Source organism: Phyllostomus discolor, chromosome 2, assembly GCF_004126475.2.
Source record: "Phyllostomus discolor isolate MPI-MPIP mPhyDis1 chromosome 2, mPhyDis1.pri.v3, whole genome shotgun sequence".
Taxonomy (NCBI): domain Eukaryota; kingdom Metazoa; phylum Chordata; class Mammalia; order Chiroptera; family Phyllostomidae; genus Phyllostomus; species Phyllostomus discolor.
Window position 1 is genome coordinate 2,163,874 of NC_040904.2, and position 10,312 is coordinate 2,174,185.

Sequence of the window (10,312 nt, forward strand, 5' to 3'; positions counted from 1 at the left end):
AACTAATTTGCCATTCACAGTTTAGCAACTCCTCCCCGTAGAAAACCTTCATTCGGTGAAGACGCGGTAAGGAGACGTCTCTGAGCCCAGGAGCTTCCCGTGGTTCCTCCGCCCTCCTCTTCCCCCGCCCTGCCCGAGCACAGAGGCTCCTCGGAATCACAACCCCCCACCCCACCCAAACGAGCACACCAACTCGCCAGCCTAAACCTGAGGTCCACGTTAAACTGGAATTTGCAACAAATACAGAAAAAAATCATGGAAGAGAATAATACCAGGGCCCCGGGCAGCAGCACTTTTAGAAGACAAATTAAACCCTAGTAAGAACTTCTTATCACATTACCTAAAACAAAATAAACCAGGTCATTGAAATGGGTGTACGTTATGGCATTTCGTTCCTTTTTATCTCTTCTTTTTTTTCCCATTAAATCACAAATTCCCAAGGAAATACCTTCGACACATGCTCACAATAACTGGGATGCCTGACATTTCAGCAGAAGTATTTTTGCATGAGTTGAAAGAAGTAACAAGAGTGCAGTGAGGGCCCTCCAAGTTTTTGCTCATGTCAACAGCTGTTGCACGAGCATGAATTATCTCTGAGGCTACGAAGCATGTGCAAAATACATTCCAGGTCTGTGAGCAATCTCCGCGCGGCAGGCCAAGTGAAGAAGGTCTGAACTGCACGCGGAAACATCGACATCAGCTGAGCTTCCTAGAATACAGCAGTCAGGCTCGCCTCCCAGAGCCATCAGTGTTACATGCACCTTGGTGCATCAGGTTCAAGTGTAACTACAACCGAAATACATGATTCACCCAGCTCTGACCTATTTTCCCTCTCAAAAGCAAAAGGAATGACAGTTATGAGACTCACACTTCCCTTTCCAGCATTTTTCTGGAAGTTATTTCAGAGTAGAGCTAAAGGCAAAAGGTACTTGGTGACATTTATTTGCTTTATAATGATAGTTACTTATGCTATTGCTCATACAACAGAAATTTTATAACAATTTGTTAAATTATATTTGTTCATTTATTTTGAAACTGTGCAGACCAAGAGGCATTCAGATGGAACCAATCTCCACACGTAACACACTACCCAAGTCTATCATTCAGTTATAACTTCCTGATGTACTTACAGGAGAACCGACAGTGGGCAGGAGAAATACAAAACCAACATCTCACTCAGTTGAAAACACCTACCCCTGGCAGAAAGCTTCCTGGTGTTGATGGTTTCAGCAGCATATTCTTGACCAGTAGTGTTTTCATACATCTTCTCACCACCGAAAAAGCTCCCCTGAAAATAAAAAATTACCAGGTCATCAATATAAGCAGCTCTGATAGCCTATTAAAAAATAACAATTTGAACATTTTTATTGAATTTAGTACATTTCCAAATACCAGTGCACTACAGTAATATCCAAAAAATGACCAACTCTTCCTGGAAACCCAAATATTTCTAACTGCTGAGAAATAAAAGTAAGCTTTAATTGGGAGTACACATTAAAAAAATGCAAGGGACTGCCAATTATGAGGCTGTTTGCATGTGAAAGCTGAGAACATTTTACAATTCACACACAGCACCAAATGCTTGCAGAAAAAATCCTGCAAAGTGCAGAACTGAGGAAGAGCAGCAAAAATCTGCTATTTATTTTCTTTTATTTTTTAAAGATCTTATTTATTTTTAGAGAGGCTGGAGGGAGAAAGGAGGGAAAGAAACAACAATGTGCGGTTTCCCTACACAAGCCCCCCACTGAGGACCTGGCCCGCAACCCAGGCCTGTGCCCTGACTGGGAATCAAACCAGCAACCCTTTGTTTTGCAGGCCTGCACTCAATCCACTGACCCCCACCAGCCACGGTATTTTGGTAGGAAAAATAAATAAATGTGGCTACAAGTGAGTAAATACGGTGATTGTTTTCATTAAAATATAAATATTGGGAACATTCGTGTGGTTTAACAAATCGTGGTCTGGTGATTTCTCTGTAACCTATTTTGGGCTGGGGGAGAGGAGAGATTTGAATTAAGCTGCTCTTCTGACATATTCTCCGTTTTAACAGCAAGCCATGCATAAACATAAAGATAGAATGTTCATTCCATTTAGATGTTTCCTTTTCCCTTCATTCAGCTGCATAAAACACCATCATACACTGCACCCTTTCAGCAATAATAGTGGAAACAGGCAGAGGATTGGGTTTGGGTCAGATGCTGCGTAAGTCGTATTATCAGCCGCCCGGTCGCTCCAGGTTCCCCACGCGCCATCAGACCCTCAGCAGGTCCCCGTTCGCTGCCGGCACATGTTCGGCGGTCCTACAGGTTCACGCACCGCTAGGCCACCCTGGGGGCTCCCCAGTGTACAAAAGGCTCTCCCGCTGCGTGTAAATCCTCCGGGGAAGAAGCGGAGGCGTGCGAGCCCTGGGAGGGAATGACGAGCAGGTCACCCGAGCTATGGGTGATAGGGACGCGGGCAGAGTCGAGCAGGTCTGAACAGTCCCTCTGGACGTGCAACTCTGGGCATCAGTAACAGGGCAACGCAGGGACGGCGCGACCCGTCCGCGCACCGTCGCCGCGGGCTCCGGAGGCATCTCCGCTTACAGAGACCGGTCTACGCTGCGGCCACACAGGCTCTCGGGGTGACGGGGGCGGACGCCTGCAGGACCATTCCCCCGAGCGCCGCGCTTACTTCCCGAGCTCCTCAAAGAGCTGGTTCTCGTCCGTGAACCGGGTGCAGGTGGTGGTGGTGACCATCCTGGCGCCAGACTGTCCCCGGGCCCTCTCGCCGTCAGCACCCGAGAGCGGCCGGCCGCGGGGATCGCGAGCGGCTGGGTGACCGCGGAGGGTCCCTGCTCCTGAGCTCGGCCCAGCGGCCCTTCTAGACGCTGCACGTCTCTTCCAGCGCCCCTCCCAGACGCGGGAGCAGAATGCTGAGAACCGCGCCGGGAAACGGCAAACAGCCGGCGCGGGCGAACCGCGAGCAGCCTGCAGCTGCAAAGATCCGCCGACCCAACAGCCCGCGGGAAGGACGACAATTCCAGCAAGCCCAGCCGCAGACACCAGGCTCGCGTGGGGGCGGGGCTCCAGCTCAAGGGGCGGGGCCTGGCCCCCGGGCGGGGCGGAAAGTGGGGCAAGGCGTGAGGGCGGGCCCAACGAGGCAGGCTCCCCTAGACCGACAGCCTCCCGCTTGGCGGCGGGCCCGCAGGCCCCCGGCGACCCCAGCCCGTCCCCTCGAGGGTCTCAGGCACGTCTGCGTGGGGAGAGGCGGGACGGACCGCCCGGGCTGCGGCCCCTCAGCACCCGCGACCCCGCGGGGCCGCGCCTCCGTCCCGCAGGACTGCCCCTGGTCCCCACCTCCCCGCCTCTTCCAGGCCCGGGTGCTCTCACTCGCGCAACCCCGGAGGCGTCGGCTTCGGCCGTCACGTTAACGGAACGGAAGCAAAACCACGCCCCTCGACCACACCTCCGCCCCTGAGGGACTTCGGGTCGGCTCAGCAAGTTCCGGGAGGAAGGAGGTTCTCGCGACGTTTCCGCGCGGTCGGCGGGGCGGGGCCTCTTCGAGGCCCGGCGTTAGTCCCGCGACCCGTGGCCTGACGTCACCCCAGCACGTGGTCCCGTTTTGCCCCGACCCGCTGCGCCTGGAAGGAGACTCTGCAAGGCTTGCCTGCGGGCGGGTTCCGGTCCGTGGCGGTTGGTGCCGCGAGTGTCCCGCGTGAGTGCTGTGCGGGCACACCGGCCTGCCGGCTAGCGTGCGTGCCACTGTTTACAGTAAAAACGAGAAAAATAATCACGCACCACACTAAAAACAGTGGATGAATTACGATCACTAAAACCACCCGGGCCTGCCCTCCGATCCTGGGTGTGGGTGTGTGGCGGAAAAAGGGGCCCCATGCGAAACCCGGCCAGCTCGGGCAGGTCTGCGCGGGAGCCTTGCAGACCCAGAGACCTGAAGTGGGTGCACAGGAGGGTCTGAAATTAAAACTGTCTAAACTAGAACCAGTTCATGGCGGGCCCCGGGCAGGTATCTTTCTAAACAAAGGTTCGTTTTTACATAAGCTGAGCCTGTTTTACTGTCATTTTGCATGTAGGACAACATACCTTTGGACCATGAGACCGCCCAGGGCACATTTCCCACCAGAGCAGGGGACCCTAGAGCCTCCTCTTCCTCACTGCTGTCCAGTTGTTAAAGATTTAGCACAGAACAGTACATTTCAGTAGCGTGTAACACTGCTGGAGAACCCTCTAGTCAGAGAGGATTGGTTTTAAGGCACATCTGACTCCCAAGACAGCATCGTAATGAGGTGTTAGGGTGCGAAGCCCACCACCCCTTCCACCTTAGGGCTTGTTCAGAGACCCCTCCGTCTCTGGGGGAGGATGAGAGAGGACCATTTGACCCATACTGTTCTCAGTGGGAGAGCACAGGAAATGAGCACAGAACCCAGTGTGTTACCCAAGCTCCTTTCTGAAGAGGCCCTTTTAGATTAAATAACATCTCTTCTATTAAATAAAAGTAAAGAATCACATAATTTCTATTGACAACTCAGATTTAACTCTGCTCCAGGGGTGTCCACCGTGAGCATTTGGTTCTGTCCTAGTTGTACGGAAATACATACTGAAACATTTATGGATAAAGGGATGTGGCATCTGCATATTACTGTTTAATGATTTAGAAATAAACGCACATACAGAGCAAAGGGGTGAGAGAGAGCATGCACTCATGCACAAACAGCAAACTGCATGGAAGGAAGTGTTAATCAGGAAGTCTGGGTAAAGGTCATTGGAAGATTATTATTCTTGCAACTTTTTAAAAGACTTTTATTTATTTATTTTTAGAGAGGGAAGGGAGGAAGAGAGAGAGAGACATCAATGTGTGGTTGCTGAGAGCCGTGGCCTGCAACCCAGGGATGTGCCCTGATTGGGAATCGAACCTACGATGCTTTGGTTTGCAGCCCGTGCTCAATCCACTGAGCTATGCCAGCCAGGGTTTATTCTTGCAACTTTTTTGTATGTAAGTGTCTCACTTTTAATTTCTTAAAAATAATTTAGCCCTGGCTGGTGTGGCTCAGCAGATTGAGTGCAGGCTGTGAACCAAAGGGTCGCTAGTTTGATTCCCAGGCAGGGCACATGCCTGGGTTGTGGGCCAGGTCCCCAGTAGAGGCCACATGACAGGCAACCATACATTGACGTTTCTCTCTCTTTCTCCCTCCCTTACCCTCTCTCTAAAGATAAAAATTAAAAAAAAATAATTTATACATTATTGCCAAAAATTGGAAGCAACCAAGATGTCTCTAAGTATGTGAGTAGATAAGCAGTGGCAGATACATCTACACAATGATAAAAAAAATAATAATTGAGTCCTGGCTGGTGTGGCTCAGTGGACTGAGCGCCATCCTGAGAAAGTAGGTCTCTGGTTCAGCTCCCAGTCAGGGCACAAGCCTGGATTGTGGGCCAGGTCCCCAGTAGGGAGCATGTGAGAGGCAACCATACACTGATGTTTCTCTCTCTCTCTCTCCCTTCATTCCCTCTCTCTAAAGATAAATAAAATCCTAAAAAAAATTGAGTTAATGGAACTATGAAAAAACATGGAGGAACCTTAAATACCTATAGCTAAGTAAAAGTAGCCAGCTGAAAAGACTACATGTTGTATAATTCCAATCATATGACTGGAAAAGAGAAAAGTATAGAGACAGCAAGAAGACCTGTGGATTAAAAAATGAGCAAAGGCCTTGCATGGACACGTCTCCAAGGAAGAGAGAGAGACAAATGGCCAACAGGTACAAGAAAAGATGGGCAACATCAGTAATCATTAGGGAAGTGCAAATCAAAACAACAAGGAGATAACCACATCACATCCCTTGGGAGGGCTACTATATTTTTTAAAATTGTAAAATAACAAGTGATGATGAGAACGTGCAGAAATTCGGACCCTTCGTGCATTGCTGGTGAGGAGGTAAAGTGGTGGAGACACTTGTGATTGTTACCAGTGGGAACTGTTACTGGCGTAGAGTGGCAGAGACCAGGCACAGTGCTCGGCATCCTACACGTGCACGGGACAGACCCGCAGCAAAGACTGCTCCGGCCCAGAGTGTCTGTCGCTAAGGAGTGCTGGGACGCAGGGCCCCTGCTGTGGGCTGCCTTTGTGGTCTAGGTCACCCGGTCTGTGGTGCTTTGGGGTAGCGGCCCTCGCGAACTGCTCCAACAGGTCTCTGAGCCTCATGGGTACTCCTTCACTGGACTCCGGGAACTCGTGTGATCCACACTCTCGTCTCTGAGATGGAAAACTCTAAAAGCAAGTAGGAGCTTTAGCCTCCTGAGTTGCCCCTTGCTGGACGTGCTCCTGGGAACCTAACTGCAAAAGGACTTTCCAAGTGAGAGGTAAAAAAAGAAAAGCTATTACGGAAGTGCCAGGTCAGGCCGAAACCCCAGTAGCACTCGGAAGAGGAGACAGAGGCCAGCGGTAGTGGCCAGAGAAGGAAGAGCAATGGCGTCAAGAGGAAGAAGGCAATAATGCTGTTGCTTCACATAAGCTTACAGACACTCATTCTAAACAATGTTCAATGTTCAGTTCACTAGTCCTTGTGCTGGGAGTCCTGTCGGGAGCCAACCAACAGCTGACCTTTTGACACAGTCGGGTGGGGTGAGACGCGTCTGCACAGCAGAGGCGGCTGTGGCCGGGTCTCCTGTCTCTCTCTTCCCCTATGCCGGTCCTTATTAGCATCAGGGGGTGGGGTTTTGGACACCTGTGCTTTATAACAAAAAACCTTGCACAATGCCTCTGATTCTGCGTGAAATGACTTGCTGACCACTGACTAGAAGCCCCTAATAACCCTAATGCTGCCCATTCCCCCCACCTGGAAAGTTAAGGGTAGATTTAAACTATGGGCAGACCAGCTGCCAGAACACTGGAGGAGGCCGTTGCTAGGAATGTCTAAGGAGTCACCGTTCAAAAGCTCAAGATTTATTAGAACCACTGCCTTCCCCATGCCCTGGGCGGGAGCAGTTATTAATGGGACCAGGTAAACAGAGGAGGAAGGAGTTTTAATTTGAATATAATAATCTCAGTACATGGAAATATAATATAGCACCCCCTAGATATGTAGTTAATAGATCTAGGCAAAAAAATCATTTATCTAATTTAGACAATCTAATTTCTATAAACAACTAATTTTTAAATCACTCCTTGTACCCCTATGATTTAGACCAATCTATAGAAAGTTAGTAGATATTTAATTATAGTCAGCATTTAAAAGTTTGTGCTCACATAGCTTCATTGGCTAACTAATTAATGACCCTCTTGGTCAAAATAACCTTTGTTTAATATGGTTGATCTGTGGGACTTCCTGTTCTTTTTGGTTATTTCTTTGTTTAACATGCCTGATCTATAAAATCCGTGTTTTCAGAAATTATTTCTATGGTAACCGTTTCTGTTTTAATAATCACACTATGCACTGAATGTTGTATCACCTCCCCGATAAAAATAAAGATTGATTTTTCTCGGGGAGTCAGTCAGGTCTAGAGCGCCTCGCCTGGCTGTCCTCCGGCCCCCCACCGGGTGTCTGCTTCATTCGTTTCGCCTGAGCAGTTCCTCCTTCGGGGACCCGGGGACCCGCCGAGGCTGGACCCCGGCAGAGTCCCACCTGCTTCCTCTCGTCCTTGCACACGGCTCTCTGGGCCCCAAGGTCGCTTTAGGTTCGATCCAAAGGTTTGCACGCCCTGCTTGAACAGCCCAAGGTTTGAGGCCTGAGACATGCCAGGCAGCTCCTCTGGGCCCGCAGCCCCGGCTCGATTTTAAAGTGGCTCCTGCCAGCGTTTTTTCATACCCTGTCCTGCAGATCTGGTGTCAGATTACTCCTCCTCCAGGGCCATCACACCACCTCGCATGTTTGCACTTTGGTGGGGTGTGAGCCTCCACATGCAAGGAAAATATTAAGATGTCTCTCTCCTTGCTCTGCTTGGTCCTTAAGACACCCTTCTCCCAACTTCGTGGCATCCTTCTCTGCATGGACCCCTCCCTGGACCCCTGCTGCACGGCCTCTTCTTTCCAAGGCTCCTCCTTGCACCTGGTGACACAGTGTTCAGTGCGTCTGCCGGCTGTGATCATTGTCAGCACCGACACCCGCCAACCGGCTCAGGTCCGGGCGAGCCTCCATCTCTAAGTTAATGTCCCACAAATCCCTCACTGTGTGCCAGGAAGTCCCACCTCCTCTCCCAACATCATTCTCCCCTCATTTTGCAAAAGAAAAGCGCAGCTTTCACTTGTCCTGAATCTCACCAGGGTTCTGCGAACATCCTCAGGACTCTAAAGGCACAACTGAAAGGTTAATTTGCTGTGGGCGCTGAGAAAGAAAGAAATCCTTTCTAAAATTGGAGCATTTCCAATACTTAGCTTTCAACAACACTGGAGGAAGACCTAATAGATTCATCAGATGAATATTTAAAATGATTTTGATGATAGAGCTTTTGTTTTTGCATATAACTGAAGCAAAGGAATTGAAGGATGTTGCTGTAACAAGCTTTTTTTCCCATACATTTTTGGAGTTCAGTGGTGCAGAAAATTTAAAGTGCAGTTTGACTTGCAGTGTCCACAAAAGGTACAAGTATGTACCTTTTTTTTTGTAAAGGGAAATAGATTCAGAACATTAAAATCTCCATGCTGAGCAAAAAGGGAAAAGGACTCATGGACACAGACAACAGTGTGGTGATTGCCGGGGGGAGGGGAGTATAAGGGGACTAAATAGTAACGGAAAAAGTACAATGAAGATTAAATTAAAAAAGAAAAAAATAAAACCCATTCTCCCGGCACAAAATCTCAATGCATTTATTGCAGCGCTCAGAGTACAGGTGGGGCGCGGGAGTGAGTTAGCATTTTTGATACGCGGGCCCCCGAGGAGTAGCAGGTGAACGGTTGGAGTGGCTGAGGTTGAGGGCCACCATTCAGATAGGCTGTCTTTAACATGCTTTTTTTAAAAAAATTACTTTTAGAGAGAGGGGAAGAGAGGCAGAGAAACATCAATGTGTAGTTGACTCTCACACCCCTGCACTGGAAACCTGGCCCGCAACCTTGGCATGTGCCCTGACTGGGAATCGAACCAGTGACCCTGTGGTTCATAGGCTGGCACTCAATCCAATGAGCCATACCAGCCAGGGCTCCAGGTATGCTTTCTGCCACAAAGTATGGACTTCCTATTTTATTCATTTAAATGACTTAATAGGCTGAATGTGAAATAGACATTTGGTGTATTTTATTAGATGTGATCTTTATATACGTCAAAACCTATGAATTAATTATGTTTACAGTGACAGCCGTTCTCCTTTTTGTGGAAGTTTTGCTGACTGAGCACGTGCCACACGGTCCACCCATTTGAAGGGCACAGTTCAACTCAGCGGGTTTCAGTATGCTCTCGGGGTTAACAGTCACCACAGTTTGAGAACGTTCTTACCCAGAAGAAAACCCGGCACCCTTCAGTCCTCACCCCAAACACCTCTATCCCCACAGCCCAGCCCTGGGCAAACACTGATGTAGGCTGTCTCTCTGGATTTGCCGGCCGGCTCTGAAATCCCACGCGGACGGAACCGACCCTGTGGCCTCTGTGGCCGCCTGGGCCCGGGTGACGCCACTCAGCGCAGGGCTCTAGGCTTCCCGCTGTGGTGCGTGTCTGTGCTCACAGCCAGACCACACGGTCAGGTCGGTAGCTGATGGGCACTTGGACGGTTGGATCCACTCACGAATTTTTCACACTGATTTACAGCGGGCTCCAGGTAAAGGCAGGCAGCCCTATGCTGTGGTAAACACGAGGTGTGTGGGCCTGAGAGAGAAGGGCTATCAGACACGTCTCTCCAAGCAACGGTGGAGGCCAGGACTCACAGATGGACTACCTGGTTCAAAGCAGTGCGGGCAGTAAGCCAACTTTAAAAAACAAAACCTGAGGTTTTAGGACTCTTCCTGAGTCACTCACTGTTGTACCCCCACTCAGCTGTGGGGCTGGACCTTTGTCCCAGGGGCTGCTGAGCGGGGCACCCACCGTGGTGTGCGAGGGAGCTTGGCTCTCTGACCCTGGCTGAGGGCGGGAGGGTGACCCCAATTTCGCCTATCAGATAGCTCTGCCTGGAACGTTCAGCCCGGACGACTGCCCCAGAGGCACAGGTGGTGGGACGCACTTGGTCGTGGGGTGGCCGCAGGCCCGGCGCTCACCGGAAGCAGGGCCTGTGGGGCCAGCTGCTTTCTGGGGTGCGATTTGGGCTGTTTCTGGCAGCTTACCACAGGAGAATGAGGGAAAAAAGTAACGAGGGACTGGCAGGACATTGTTAAACTCAGTATAAGTAAATAC

At 50.1% G+C, this 10,312-nt stretch overlaps 1 long non-coding RNA gene across 1 annotated transcript; it reads right to left on the bottom strand.

The window, feature by feature from the left end:
- Positions 1-375: 375 nt before the first annotated feature.
- Positions 376-3,584, bottom strand: LOC118498662. The gene is made up of 2 exons (XR_004901132.1): positions 2,674-3,584; positions 376-1,288 (listed from the first exon to the last, which is right to left on the bottom strand). It is a non-coding gene; the product is annotated as an uncharacterized LOC118498662 (long non-coding RNA).
- Between the last annotated feature and the right edge of the window lie 6,728 nt (positions 3,585-10,312).